Genomic DNA, 15,353 nt, shown 5'->3' on the forward strand with positions numbered 1-15,353 from the left:
TAAAATAGATAAGGCCAATCAGAATTAGTGGGTGCACATCGAAATTTTAATTTCTTGGTAATATATACGGAGTGCACTAACTTATATTTATACGGAGGAGTTTATTAATAAATATACTTATGAATACGATATCGTAATTCTACAAATTACAAACTAAGGAATGTTGCATCAAATGTAATAAGTGTAAAACACATTTAGCTAGGTGTGAGAAAAACATAGAGTACTGCTGTATGTTTTCTTAATATAATCTATTTTATAAAAATATACATATTGTTGATTTTTTATTTAGGGCTATTCTCCAAAATTAGTCTCAGTCTTGGAATATTTTCCCTTTTTAATGAGGTTTCTTTTTATTAACAATATTGTATAAATATTTTGATTTTTTGATTTTATTAATATTGTAAGAGTACTAGTGAAAAAGGTATTCTCTTTATTACATATTAATAGAAACGTTCCATTCTCTACATCCATTTTTAAAAATAATACTAAATAGTTAAAATGAAAAAAAGTAAAATAACTGAAAGAATAATGTAAAAAGGCTTAAGTATTATTTTTTAAAATGAGTTCTGAAAATAAAACGCTTTGCTTAAGTCGGAATAGAGGGAGTAGTATTAAATTATACTACGGAGTACTTTAACTTTTCATATTTCTATTGATGGCCACATTATACAAAATTAAATACAGTACATGTGAATATAATATAATTAAATTTACGCGAATGTAGTGCTATAAAATTTAAAATACGAAAACTATAGAACGCATAATCTACAAAATGATTGGAAAAGGAATTATGTAACATAAAGTTTGAAAACACAAAAAAAGGTGGTATATAATTTAATTATGGTAAACATGAGATGGTAATCAACCTTTACCACTTTTTACCTCAGGGGATTTAAAGTCAAAGTAAAATTAATGACAGATGTGATTGTGGTTAGTATTCTATGATGGCAAGCATGTCTTGATATTCTTAAATGTCTTCTTTATTAGGAAGATTATAGACATTTTTGTCTGCATTCAATGGAGATCTCCTTTAATGGGGCCTCAACCTAAAAGTGACAAAGAAAAAATTGATAAACTTAGTAATTAGTGTAGAATTTTTTACTATGAAATCAACCAACAAACTAGGAATCGAGCTCTGCTTGGGCTGTTAGTGTAAAATTAACATCTGTGATGCTATGCTCCTCTTTCCTCTCTTTCTATCGCTATAATACACACAAAACAGTCTTAATTCCAAAAGGGTACTTTTTTGGTTCTGTGCTATGTCTTTTGCTGCTGATCCCTCTTCACAGAACTGCAAATGGGGAGGAATCATATTTCGAATTTCTTGTTATTATTTGATACCCTCTCACTTTCCTTTTCATCTTTTAGATTACTTCTTACACTACAAACTCTTTGCTATCCTATCCACCCCCAAAAACATACGATTTCCCTTTTTCTCTTGCGCAACTTCTTTACCCTTCTCGCTCTAAAGGCGCCACCTTTATGGATTTCTTGCTCAAAATTGGCTTTCTTTCAGGATAATTCACCTGGCTATTTTCCGTAGAGCCTTTGGAAACATTCTTAATTACTAATTCCAGCCTATTTCTTGATCAATGTACTTTGCCCCCTTGTTCCGTCGTGTTAGTTGCGTTTGTTTTTGTGGTCGTGTAATGCTAGAGTGACTGAAGTGTTTGCTTCAAGAAAAGCAGAAAGTTGGAAACCTTTTTTTTTTTTTTTTTTTAATCTGGGAATTCATGGAATTTGATCTGAATCATGCAGTGAGTGAGGTGGAGCAGAATGTTGCATGTGTAAATGGAGGAGAATGCGAAGGTGGTAGTGGTGATTACGTGTGTTTGGAAACTTCAATTTCATCACCGAATGGCGCCTCTCACTCATCCTCTTCTCCCCCTTGTTCAGAATCTGCTCCACCATCGATATACGTGGAGCTCTGGCATGCTTGTGCTGGACCTCTCACCAGCTTGCCTAAGAAAGGAAATGTGGTGGTGTATTTCCCTCAAGGCCACATGGAGCAGGCTGCATCTGCCTCACCCTTTCCACCCATGGATATGCCTACTTTTGATCTTCCTCCACAGATCTTTTGCCGAGTTATCGATGTTCGGCTACTTGTGAGTGCTTTGTCGAGCTTTTGGTTTGTGTCCAATGCCTTGTTGGTTTTATTTTGGGGTGTGATTTCAACGTATAGTCTTGTTGTGCTTTGGTTTATTTTCTATCTCTGTGTTTTGGTTAATGTTTTTGTAACAGGCAAACAAGGAGAATGATGAGGTTTACACTCAACTGAATCTGCTTCCTTTCCAGAGGTACTGTTGGTAATTATAGGTAGATGCATTGGTTTTTAAGATGGATGTGTGATTTTGAAATTCATAATTAGTGAAAGAATTGGGAAATTCATTGGTGGTGAGTAGATTGCTTCTTGAGTTCTATATTTTTTAATTTTGGTTAGTGAAAGACTTGGGTCTTTATGATAGTTAATATTGGTTCTTGTTGTTTACGTTTCATTTTCTGTATAATTAGTGATAGACTGATAGGGAAAAAGGGCCCTTTGGGGTTGGTGCTAGAGAACTTGTGTGTTCAATTTTAGTGTTTGTAAAGTTGTTGTGCTGATGCAGATGGGAGGTGAAATTGGATGGCAAAGAGAATGAAAATTCAGACGTTGATGAGGACGGGAATGGTGTTATGCCTGCAAAGTCGACTCCCACATGTTCTGCAAGACCCTGACTGCTTCGATACCAGTCCCCATGGTGGATTTCCATTCCTCTAGGGCTGCAAGATTGCTTCCCCTCTGGTTTGCCTTTTATGATGAACAACACTTCAATTTCTATTAACTTCAGTAAAGTTCATCTTGCTGAGGAATTACATTCCGTTAAGGATTTAAGAGCAAAGGCCCTCCCAGGAACTCAGCCAAAGACCTCATGGAGTGGAGTGGAAGTTCAGACACATTTATAGAGGTATAGGTTCGTGTATCACTCATTCTCTTGTTGGAATTCTGAGTGTTTTAATTATGGCATTGCAGGCCAGCCTAGGCGACATTTGCTCACTACTGGTTGGAGCATATTTGTCAGTCAGAAAAATCTTGTTTCAGGGGATGCTGTTCTCTTTCTGAGGTACATTTCCATCGAGTTTTGCATTTGAGCAATAATGTTTCAGACTGATGCTTGGGAACACATTGAATAAAAACTACAAAGACTTTTTTTACTGAATATATTAAATTTAATACTCCCCGCCCCCAAAGAGTATGAACTTTGGGTTTGGACGTTTAACGCATTATTGGTAAAGTAATAGAGAGATGGATAGAGAAAGTTTTTTAAGTATTGTTAGTGGAGGATGGGTCTCACCTCATTAGAGAGGAGAGAGTTTCCAAAATTAAAAGTCCATACTCTTTGGGGACGGACGAAAAGGAAATAGTGCATACTCTTAGGGACGGAGGGAGTATGATTTGAGGGAAAATAATGGAAATAAGTAAAATGCAGAATAATTATTGTTTGTGAGAAAAAATGGACTGATATTACAACTCAGGTTTGCTCTGCAGCATTCTTGTTGAAAGTGTTACTCGCCTTATAAGGTGTATTACCTGTATACTGCAGAGGAGAAGCTGGGGAACTCGGTTGGGGGTTAGACGAGCTGCTCGGCCTAGGAATGGCTTGCCTGATTGATCATTAAGAATCAGGGTTCTTATCCCAATGTCCTCTCTCCATTCAAATGCTTATCAAGCAACAACTCTTTTCATGTTTTCTACAGCCCAATCTTTTTTTGCCCCTCTTTTTATGAAGATCTGGTTACTTTGGGAAATTTTTTACTTTACGTGTTAACCTTTTTTCTTACTTGATAATATAAAAAAACTTTTGAAGAAAAAAAGCTTAGAACCTAGTATAAATCTGTAGCTGTATTTGCCTATGGCGTTATTGTCTCCACAATGCCATGGAAATACAACAGTGTTTCTGAACACTTTCTAGTAAAAATAGCACAACTTGCTTTGAGGATTGTTTGCCTCAAATATGTGTGTAGATTGGAACACGAAGGTCATGCGGTAACTGCAAGTTTTGGAAACCCTCTCAAATTTTTACCCTAGAGAGCACCAATTCCTCGATGTACAATCTTGTTTTGTAACCCAAATTAACATTTTAGCCTTTCAACCATTTTTAATGACACAATGGAAAAAATCTCGTCTCAAAAATGATACCAGTGACTATGCTTATTATTTTGTCATAAAGTATGATAAAGTTCAAAATATGACTGATTTAAATGTCTTGGAGTTGTTGACTGTTTGAGATATTATTTGAGGAGCTGTTAGCTGTCTTGGCCTTTTAAAAGCATCAGTCTTGATCGGGGCAATAAAATCCTAACGATTGGGCAAGTGAAGTATGCATGTAGCTAAAATTTGATGGATAATACAAATGTCAAAGATTGTATGAACTTACAGAATGAGGAACAAATCACTGGCATGTTTAGATTACATGGTGTTGTACTTTTGGGCCCTAAATCAGTGCCCTCTCTTAGAACTTTTTTTTTATTTTGAGGGGAGCCATGCTGATTTTTTTTACCCCCAAGAAATATGTAAAGTTACCACCAGCCGTGACCTGTTGGGACAAGATTCAGAATGGGGTCGATTTTGATGATTCTCCTGAAAAAGGCCCCAAAAGTTCATTTCAAATTTTACCTTTTAGCCTCTGCATTCTGCAATGGATGCTGTTTGTATTTGTTTTATGTTTGCAGGTTCAGTGGGTGGTGACTGGGTGGTGATATGGATCCCTATCGATGGCAGAACTCGAAATGGAATGCCTGATGGTAGATACAACTTCGACAACCTTTCTGTGATTTTGCATTTTTCTTCTAGGACATCTAGTTTATCGTTGTCTTTCCCGTTGTACTATGACCTTATAAATGCCCGAAATGACACATGTTCTAACTTTATTATAATGGATGTGGGGGATCTATGTTTTTTACATTTTCCCCTGTTCTTTTTCATGATTTGTGATTTTTCGGTTTTGGTGAACAGGTGGAATTGAGATTGGCGTCTGGCGTCTGTTCATTTTTTTGCTTAATTGTTTTAAGTTTTATAAAAAACGTTGGGGGTAGGTTCGCCCCCCTTGGGGGGAAATTGGATTGAGTTAGTGTTAGTAGAAAAAGATAGATCAGAAAACATTTTTAATGCCTTTTATTTTTACCCAATATTTCTTCAATGTCACTACCCCCTTGTTCCCGGAAAATCTTAGTCTTTGGGGGCAGGCACATGAGAAACCACCAAACGAGTTTCTCCATGGGACTTGTTTATCAGGTAACTATACTCTGGTATCAGTCCTACCTAGGATGAAGAAACTGGTGAATCTCCCTTTCCCCGATGGTAGCCCGTTCTGGTAAAACTTTCCATTGGTTTTAAATTTTTCTGCTCACTTTTTGCTCCTCTGACCTTAAAATCGTTTTATATGCAGGTGGGGACTGTTTTTGGGCTTTTGAGTTTCCCTCCTCCAAGGTCTTCAGGTCAGAAAATAGGGCTAGTTTCCCTTTTTACAGAGGGGATCGTTGAACCGCCAACTCGATTTTGGTGTCAACCTACCACATTTAAACCTGTGCCAAAAAGGGGTGGATAAAAAGAACATGCGGTTTAGGCCCCGCCCCGGCCCCTTCACAGGCTTTCTGGAATCCACTTGGTTTCCTGGTCTTCAAGGTCAAAAAATTTGCTCATTCAAATCTCCACGGGGGAAATAGCTCGGATCTCTGTTTTGGGCAAAAAACCCCAGCATGGTTACAACATTCCCAAACAGAGGCCGATTCCCCCCCTGGGTTAGAAAAGGGTTTTAGAAGCATGTCGTTCCCCAAAAGCATCCAAAAGGAGGACCCTTGTCCCCTTTTCCAATTTCCCAAAAAAGGGTCATTTTTGACCCCCTTTTTTTCTAGTGGGGCAAAAGCCAGTGGTGAAAGCCACATCTGACAAACAAGGGGCGGAGAGGGCGTCTGGTCTTAAAAATGTGAACAGTGAAAGCAACAAAGGAGAATGTTCCGAGCTCAAGAATTGGTTTTTCCTTGACAGAAGATCCTGCTGCCATCAATCTACAGGGCCCTGCAAAAGGGGCTGTACAAAAGGGACTTTTTAGCAAGTCGACAGCGATGGCTGATTAATACTCTTTTTTCCGAAAGGGTGATTGGTATTTTTTTTTGTAGGTTTAAAACAAGGTACATGGGGAAGCCATTGATCTTTTTGGGGTTGAAAGGGTATGATGATTTTCTGACTGAACCGAGAGGCTGTTCAACATGGAGGCCCTTTGGGGCCAAATCATGGATGGCGCTCTTAAATATAGTGAACGACATGATGGTGGTTGGCGCGACCCCTTTGGGAGTAAGTCCCTCTCGTAACAATGCTTTGTTTTTTTGGGGGGAATAGCATGGTTTTGGGAAATTTTAAACCAAAATTTTTGCTCTGTGTTTGATGAATCGGGTTTGTTGAGGTGGCGGAAGTCCCCTATCACCAAAAAGGAGGTGGGGCTGACCATTGGAATGCAGCGGACACCAAGAGCTCCCAGAAAAACGCCATCAGGCCCGATTGTCAATTTGTCAGTAGGGGCCCCTTCTTAAAGGGTAAGGATGTGAGGCAGGTTCTGTAAGCTACTAAATAAAGTGTGGTGTTTGTGTTGTGTTGTGGGGAAGGGAAAAAATGGTTTAAAGGTGATTTGGGTTTTTATTATGATGCTATTTATTCCTCTCTATAACAGATTGGTTTGTGTTGGTGCTTTGTCTAAAGTAAAGTTGTTTGTTTTGCCAAAAGGACACAAAAAATTTATTTTTTGTTTTTTTTTTTTTCCTGAAAATTGTACAATTTGACTAATGATATTTTTTTTTTATATGAATTATATATATGTTAAAAAAGTTTGTTAAAATTTGAAGTTGGTTATAAAATAGATTTGTAAATTAAATTTTTAAAAAAGAAATTTATTTACTAGTATACCATACCTTAGGTTGTCTCCTATGGTGCCCTTCCGTTCGCCGTCGGGGAGAGGCGCCGGCTGGCGCCGTAGTGTGCGGAGAGCGCCACCCCCGTCCCGCTACCCCTGCGAAAGCTCGCCTCCCGTCGACGGGCGAGTGGGGAGCGCCAGCGTGGCGAGGTCGCCGTCCGCTGGGACGTCGCTTTTTTGTTTTTTTAATTAATAAATAATAAACTCTATAAATAGGGCTCACCAATTCATTTCGTCGCGCTTGTGTTAACAAGTTTCTCTCTCTCTACACATTTCATTTCTTTTACAATGGAGTACAACGAAACTCCCCACCACGAGCGGAGGGAACACACCCTCGATTCCCATCGGCGCGGAGGAAATGTTGCGGGATGAATCCCAAGCGGGGATGAATCCCCGAGATGGCGAGGATGGGCGGTATGCGACGATGACTCCCCAAATGTTCTACAATATGTACACTTGGATGAGTCGAATGGGTCGGATGATCTTAGGGCGCGGGTATGCCGGCAAATATGTCGGGGATGGGTGGGGCTGCGGGGATGGGCGGTATGCCCCAAATATGGCGGGATGGGTGTGATATGCCGGGGGGCGCGGGGATGGGCGGTATGCCGCCAAATATGGCGGGGGTGGGAGGGATGGTGCCGGGGCGGTGGGGATGAGCGGTACGCCGCCAAATATGTCGGTGAGTGGGTCGATGCGGCACGGGAGCCGAGGCGCTGGGAATCGTCTATCGGCCATATATAGATTTGTTGGCCGATGACTCCCCGCCTGTTCCGGAGACTCGGTACGCCGGCATCGAGACTTTCTCTTTTGAGGATGCGGGGCATCGCCTCAGAGACTCCCCGGGAGGAGGGGGGGCCATGGGGGCCGGAGAGAAAAAGCAAGGCCACGGCCGGGGAGCGCGGGTAGGGGCAAGGGCAAAGTCCGGCTCTTCCTCCCCACGGGGATGGGAGGGGAGGAGGGTGTGGATGAGGCGAGCGGAGGACGATCGGGACCGTGTGGGAAAATGCCGCGCTTGCGAAGGCGTGAGTCGTGTTGTAGAGGATCCTACACCGGAAGCGAGCGTATGTTGACCGAATGTGGCATCGCATCGGTGCCGCCCTCTGCGCCAACAAACCGCTGGGGCGAAGCCTCGCATCCCGAGATATGCCGGAAGCAGTGGCTCGGTTGAGGCCTAAGCTCGGTCGTTTGCCTCGATCTACCAAACAACATGCGCATGGTAGGCGGCATGTGCGAGGATGATGTGCGGAGACAATCCTTAACCCGGTACCCCGGCAAAGACTTGGGGATCAAGAGTTTGACCGAGTGGGAGGCATTTCTCGCGATCAAGGACTCGCAAAGTTTGCGGTTGGTTTCGAATCGGGGCAGGCGGACGAAGATCAACTCTTCCGGTGAGTACGACGACGGTGCGGGTTCGCACGAGCTCCGAGCCGATGAAGTGGCCCGCTACCACGACAGACACTCGCCGTCGTCGTCGCCGATGGGGCATCGAGTGCCTGCGCGGATGGCGATGGAGCGGCGGCGCGGCAGGTCCTACGAGGTGATCGGAGGTCCCGTCGGAAGATGGCGACGGCTCGCCCCCGTGCGGCAAACGAAGACCACGATGCGGATCACTTTGAAGTGGTATAACACGCACGATCCGGTCTTGAGAAGGCGTGCAAGGAGATGGTCGGCCGATGTCGGCGCGATTTAGGATGCCGCCCATTGATGATGATGGCGTCGAGATCGGGCGGGACGTCGGAGGTGGCGGTGGCACGGGCGACGGGGACGGGACGAGGAGGAGGGTGAAGCCGGGGATTATGTAATTTTATTTACTATGTTTTTTCTTAAATTATGTAATTTTTTTAAATTATGTAATTTAATGTAATTTCGTATTTCCCGTTCGTATTCGTGTCGAATTTTATTTCCGTGAATTTACATTTTATTTTCGTGAATTTAAATTTTAATTGTGAATTAATTTAATTGTGGGAAGGCGAGTGGGAAGGGCTAGTGCGTGGAAGGGCTAGTGATGTGGCGGTGGAATGGGAGGTAGTGCGCGTGGCATGGGAGGACGCGTGGGAGGGGCGAATGGGAGGGCGCCGCCGGAGAAAACCCTGTAGTAGTAGTATATTGGGTTAACGTGAGAGTTTAGTATTTTTGTGAAAAACATGGCTCAACGTACGCGAGTTGGTAGAAGAGTTAATTAACCAAAGCTTACACAAAACTTAAAATAATTCAAGAATATTAAAATCTTAAATATGATATATGATTTAGTTAAAAATGAGTCATATTTGTAATATGAATAAGGTATTAATAATTCATTATTAACAAAAATTAAATCGTGATCAATTTAAACAATTAATTCCATTGAGTTTTAGAGGCTCAGTGTCTATTTAGCCCTAAATCCTAATCCTACTTGGAACATCTCCGAGGGAAAGAAGTAGATAAAAAATATTTTTTATTGATCACTTTCAGTTAAGGTAAATATACCTTTTTAGAAAATACTACAAGTAAATTTCAATATAGAAGAAGGTAAATTGAAAAAAGTTTATAATTATCTTTGTATAGAAAATTCGGTAAATATACCTTTTTAAAATTGAGGAATATATAATACTTCTCAAATCTCTTTCTATTGAAAAAGAATTTTATAGTATGAAGTAAACACGGTAGTTATTTGTATTTGGAAAATTTTAAAATTCTATATTTGGAATCTCTAAATTATACGGAGCATAACCCGACCCGTATCAGGGCTTATAAAACAGAAATCAACAAGCGCTGAAATTTCGAAAATTCGGGCTTCCTCATCCAGCTCCAAAAACCCCAACAATGGCGGAAATTCACATTGTTAAACCCTAAACAGGCTAATTGGCATAAATCAGTGATGGATCGTGGTGGAGGACAGCAGCAGATGCCGGGCGCATCGAAGCCCTCGGTGTTTGCGGTGTACCAGAACCCAGCACTCTCCGCCGCCCTCACCTCCAACAGCCTTCGCCCTTCCGCCTCCACAGTCTTCTTCATCCTCTCTCTTTTCTGCGCCTCTGCCGTCGCCCTCGCCATCTCTTTGTACAGGTATTTCGCGGTTGTTTCAAGGTTTATGCTCTGCATTCCGGTTAAATTATTAAAAAGAGGCTGCCATTAGTTCCCACTAATTTGAGCTTAATCTTGAAACTTTGAAATGAATTATAGTATATATTGCACACAACTTTGACATGGGAATTGAAATATCTAGTACTCTTGCATGAATTGGGAAATCTTCTGTACTGAACGTGATTTCGAACCTTAGATGTTTGATAAAACCAGTACATTGACATGAGGTGTGAAATATTTAGTGCTAATGTGAATGTGATCGATGCAGGGGAAATACGGCTGCTGCTGATTTTGGACTTGGGTTTGTCTCTCAAGATGTTGCAAGTAAGTAGAGTTTTGATTTTCATTACCGTTTCTGAAAGCAATGATGTGACTAGTTCTAGCAATCGGTTTTGTGATACGATTTCAATATGCAGGTATATGTTCCAAAGTTATAGCAGCAATGGCAAGTTGCATACTGCTTGCAGCTGTGTTTGCTTTTGTCAAAGCCCTTTCAGTTTGGAGAATAAGAAATCTTAGAGAGGTTTTTGTAGAATCTCCTTCCAAAGGCACAAAAGAGCTAACACGCCTTACCGATCGACAGCTTGGCCTTTTGGGGTTAAGGTCAAAAATTGAAAAGGATTCTGAGGAGTCTTCAAAGAGACCTCCTAAATCAAAAGTTAGCTCGCCGTCCCCATCAAGTTTGCTTGTCCCACTTCATCCATCAAGTTCGAATCATGAAATGAGTGGTGGGAAATCAAGCTCTAGTGGTGGGCGAAAAATGCATGCTTATAGTACACCATCCAAGTCACCTGCTTCTCCTTCTATGTATCTTGTACCTGCGGCCTCTACACGGTCATCGATACCGTCACCATCGCTGCAGTCTTCACCTGGAGTAGATCAGTTGACTGGCACTCCTTGGTCAAATAAGCGTCGTGCCTTTCAGAAAGATTTAGCAACGGAGAAAGATCTTGAAAGTTTTCTGGCTGATATAGATGAGAAGATATCTGAAACAGCTAGTAAATTGGCAAGTCCTCCCCCAGCATAAATGCATTTGGGATGACCAGTCCAAACACCCTAACTGGTTCCGTTAGTACTTCTGGAGCTACAAGAAGTACGCCTTTAAGGCAAGTTAGGATGTCCCCTGGTTCCCAGAAGTTCACAACTCCACCTAAGAAAGGAGAGGTAGAGCTTCCCCCTCCAATGTCTATGGAAGAATCGATTGAAGCTTTTGAAAGGCTGGGCATTCATCCACATATAGAGAAATGGCGTGACCGTCTCAGGCAGTGGTTTTCTGCTGTTGTACTCAATCCTCTTCTTGGAAAGATTGATACCAGCCACATAAAGGTGAAATTAATATTCCCCTGTATCTTTTACCACATTCATGGAGATTTTTCAGTGAGTATGTATGGATTACTATATCTAGTTACGAGTTTTTGGCTGTCTCTCTGGCAGTCAGGATTTAACTAAAAATATTCTGCTTCACTTCTTTTGATGACAGAGAAAAAGGACTCCTTTATATTATTATATGGATCTTGAATCTCTATCATTGCACTAGAAATTCTCTTTGGATAACTGTAACCTTATACTGTAGCATCATCTGTTAGTTTCTGGCATTTAATTTGAGTGCACTTTTAGTTTATAGTATATTGTTTCCAGAGACTCTGGATATAGCTATCACGGGAGACTCTTAGGGTTGACCTCTTTTTCCTACTCCCTTAATACTCTATTTAGGAGACACTATAAATCTAGTGATTGAAAATAAAGATTTTAAGCATTCTTCCCATGGAACAATGATATAAGGCCTGCCCTTGTTTTGACTCAAACTAGTGTAATCATTCACCTAGGATTCTCATCGATGGTGTAGGACTGTAGGTTGTTGGTTGTACAGATCTAATTCGCTGCATACTTGTTTGGATGTACTTACATAAATGACCTATTTTATAATGCATGCATATTCAATCGTAGTTCTCAGATCTTGTTTTGCTGCTAGAAGAAACACCACTTACCTCTTGGAAGTTTTTAGGTTATTGAAGCAGCTGCAAAACTTAATATTTCAATTGACATTAGCCAAATTGGAAGTGATGCACCAAATGCGCCTGGTACTGCTAATGTATCTCCAATTGATAGAAGTAATGACTGGAAGCCAGCATTTGCAGTTGACGAGGATGGACTTCTTCATCAGCTTCGTGCAACTCTAGTTCAAGTTTTTTATACTTGTATGTTACACTTATGGAAATTATGATTTTAATATACAATCCTGAATTTGAAGGAGAAGTTTGTTTAACAGCTTAGTGTTCCTTTTCATTTCTAGCAAAAGCTCAAGGCATTAATTTCCAGCAATCCCAGCAGCATGCCGTGGCAATCTCTATTTTGCGAGAGGGTATGGATGCCATTACGGAGCATCAGAGACTCCATGCTTTGATGAAAGGGGAATGGGGTAAAGGTTTACTTCCTCAAAGTAGTGTAAGAGCAGATTATACTGTACAAAGGATTCGAGGTATGTGCTTTCCTAATTGCTTGGTTCTAAACAAATTGAAATAATCAATTAATAGATTTCCTGTAGTGTGGTTTTTATCATTTGATATATATCAATTATCTTGTAGAACTTGCTGATGGAACATGTTTGAAGAATTATGAGTATCTGGGAAATGGCGAGGTCTATGATAAAAAGAATAAGAAATGGAGTCTTGATCTTCCTAGCGATTCTCATTTGCTTCTTTATCTGTTTTGCGCTTCCTGGAACACCCGAAATGGATGTTGCATGTTGATCCTACAACATATGCTGGGGCTCAGGCAAGCAAAAACCCCTTGTTTTTGGGGTGTTCTGCCCCTAAAGATAGGTTTCCTGAGAAGTACGTAGCTGTTATATCTGGTGTTCCCTCAGTGCTACATCCGGGGGCTTGTATTCTGGCTGTTGGGAAGCAAAGTCCCCCAGTATTCGCCTTGTACTGGGACAAGAAGCCTCAATTCTCTTTCCAGGTAATTTATAGTACACGATGCTAGTCATATGCTTTTACTTACTACATGATAACTGGAATTACTTGTACAACTAGAAATTTGTAATACAGTTTCAAATGACGATTAATTCATTTTGTCCAACCTCTAACCCCATCAAGACTTGCTGAACATGCACCTTCATTTCCTCTCTCCCCCTGCTATATGCTCCTCCCTCTTTCCCAATTTAATGTCATTTGAGTCTGCGTACATTCATTTAATGGTCTCTGTTCATTGTAGTCGATTTGTAGGCATGATGGGTACGACGTGTTAACACACCATCTATGTCCTTGATTGCAGGGAAGAACTGCACTATGGGATGCCATATTGCTTCTGTGCTATAAAATGAAGATCAGTTATGATGGTATTGTTAGAGGCATGCACCTCGATTCATCAGCGTTAGCCATTCTTCCAGTCCTTGACCAGGAAAGTGATGACTGAGCAAAGTATGGGTTTATGAATGGCAAACTGAGTCAATTCTGCCGCTGTCGCACAAAAGTTGTATCCAAATTTACATAGGATGCCGTCACAGAGACACCTTACCTTCTGCAGCCGACAATTTCCTACTGACCCTTCTCTTTTGTACTGTATTGAACTCACCATTTTGATTAATTAGAGTGAACTTCATAATTGGTTCATAAACTATTACTAGTACTACATTTCAGGGACCATAATTTTAACGATCCATTGGATAAAATTGTGTTGGAAAGATTTGTTCTTTCTAGTTTCTATTTTCCCAGCTGACGCCAGAAAGATTTAATGGTTTAATCTTTTGGAGTGGATGCAATAGTTGAAAACTTAAAACTACTGAAACTCAAATCCAAAACAATTTCCTGTAGCATTGCTTGACTTTAGTAATGTTTGTTTTCTAGTAATTTCTTAAAAGTTGTTAATGGAGATATCATTTATTCGATTTATTGATGTAAATTTGTATTTAAAATTTGAGATATATTTACGGAAAGTTTTTGTAAGAATATAACTACAGAGTATTTGAACGATTGGCAGATATAAGAGCTAAAAAATTAAGTATATTACTGTTCCAAACAAAATTATGTAATTTATTGATGCCTTAGTTGTGATTCCATATTTCTGTTTATCTTGTTTGGAAACCTACAAATAACTGTGAATTCAGAAATACTGAAAATTAGGACTTCATTTTCAAGTAACAGTTAATGCATAAATTATTGGAATGCTTGTACACACCATTGATTTATTGATTGCTCAAGTTTTTGAGTAAGAGATCAGTTTTCTCTGTTTTTTTATTTTCCCCCAAAAATCGCTTTCATTCATACGCTTTAGCAATTGAGCATTATCATGAAAATTGACTCACGAATGATAATTTATGAGTGCCTAGAAGCAACTACAAATACTAAATATTTTATGGATCAATTGTGAAGTTTCCTCTATTAATTATCATAGGACTCAATCTCACCGCTTTGTAAACACAGTTTCTTAATTAAACCAAACAACTACTCTCTCCGTTCGGTGAATAGGAGTCTCATTTCATCCATCACAAATTTTAAAAATATTAAGAAAAGAGGTAAGAAAGTTAATTAAATATGATTTCACTTGTATATATTAGTTTTGTATATATTAATTTTAAATGATATGTAAGTGAATGAGTTAATAGAATGTTAGAGCCTCTTACCATTCATAGTAATAATAAAACGGACTCTTATTAGGTAGACGTAAAATGACAAAATGAGACTCTATTCAGACATAAAGTAATAATAACTGAAACAATCATGCCAATCAATGGTTGAGATTTCGTCTTGTTATCTTGTAAATTATTAGTATTATTAATAATAATAAATCAAATTCGAGATGTATTTATATAGTTGCACGGCAAACGGTAGCACACTATTCATTTAGTGTCCTATCAAGGGCGAAATCATTAAGGGAGAATTGCGTTGGAGAAATGATTAAAAAAAACACTTTTAATAATTAATAATTTAAGAAAAAAGAAACACTGTATTTAATGCCATGCTGTGCAATTTACAGGTTATTTTTTCTAACCTAAATGTAATATTTCATATTTCCTTCTACAAAATTATCTGAACTCCAACTTTACCATCTTTCTGAAACTACAAAATGAGCAATCTAGCAGCTGCACCTGCAAACAACCAAGGTGAAAAATATAAGTCTTAAATAAAAGCAATCAGAAAGCTGGGCACAACAGGAATTGAGCTTCAAATAGAAGAGAATAAATGGCTCACCAAATTTATCATCGAAGAAGCATAAGAGGTTTTTTTTTAGTTCACATCCCATTGCAGCAGGTAATGTGGTCAGCTTTCGATCTGCTAAATGTACAGATGATCAACTAGAAAGCATGAATGAGACTCTCCACAGAAAAACAAGGCATCTGACCGT

The 15,353-nt window shown here is 39.8% G+C and overlaps 2 pseudogenes; both read left to right on the forward strand.

The window, feature by feature from the left end:
• Window positions 1-1,541: 1,541 nt before the first annotated feature.
• Window positions 1,542-8,112, forward strand: LOC125199218 (annotated as a pseudogene).
• Window positions 8,113-9,707: 1,595 nt separating this feature from the next.
• On the forward strand, window positions 9,708-13,466 carry LOC125199210 (annotated as a pseudogene).
• Window positions 13,467-15,353: the final 1,887 nt, after the last annotated feature.

Source organism: Salvia hispanica, unplaced genomic scaffold, assembly GCF_023119035.1.
Source record: "Salvia hispanica cultivar TCC Black 2014 unplaced genomic scaffold, UniMelb_Shisp_WGS_1.0 HiC_scaffold_425, whole genome shotgun sequence".
Lineage (NCBI taxonomy): Eukaryota > Viridiplantae > Streptophyta > Magnoliopsida > Lamiales > Lamiaceae > Salvia > Salvia hispanica.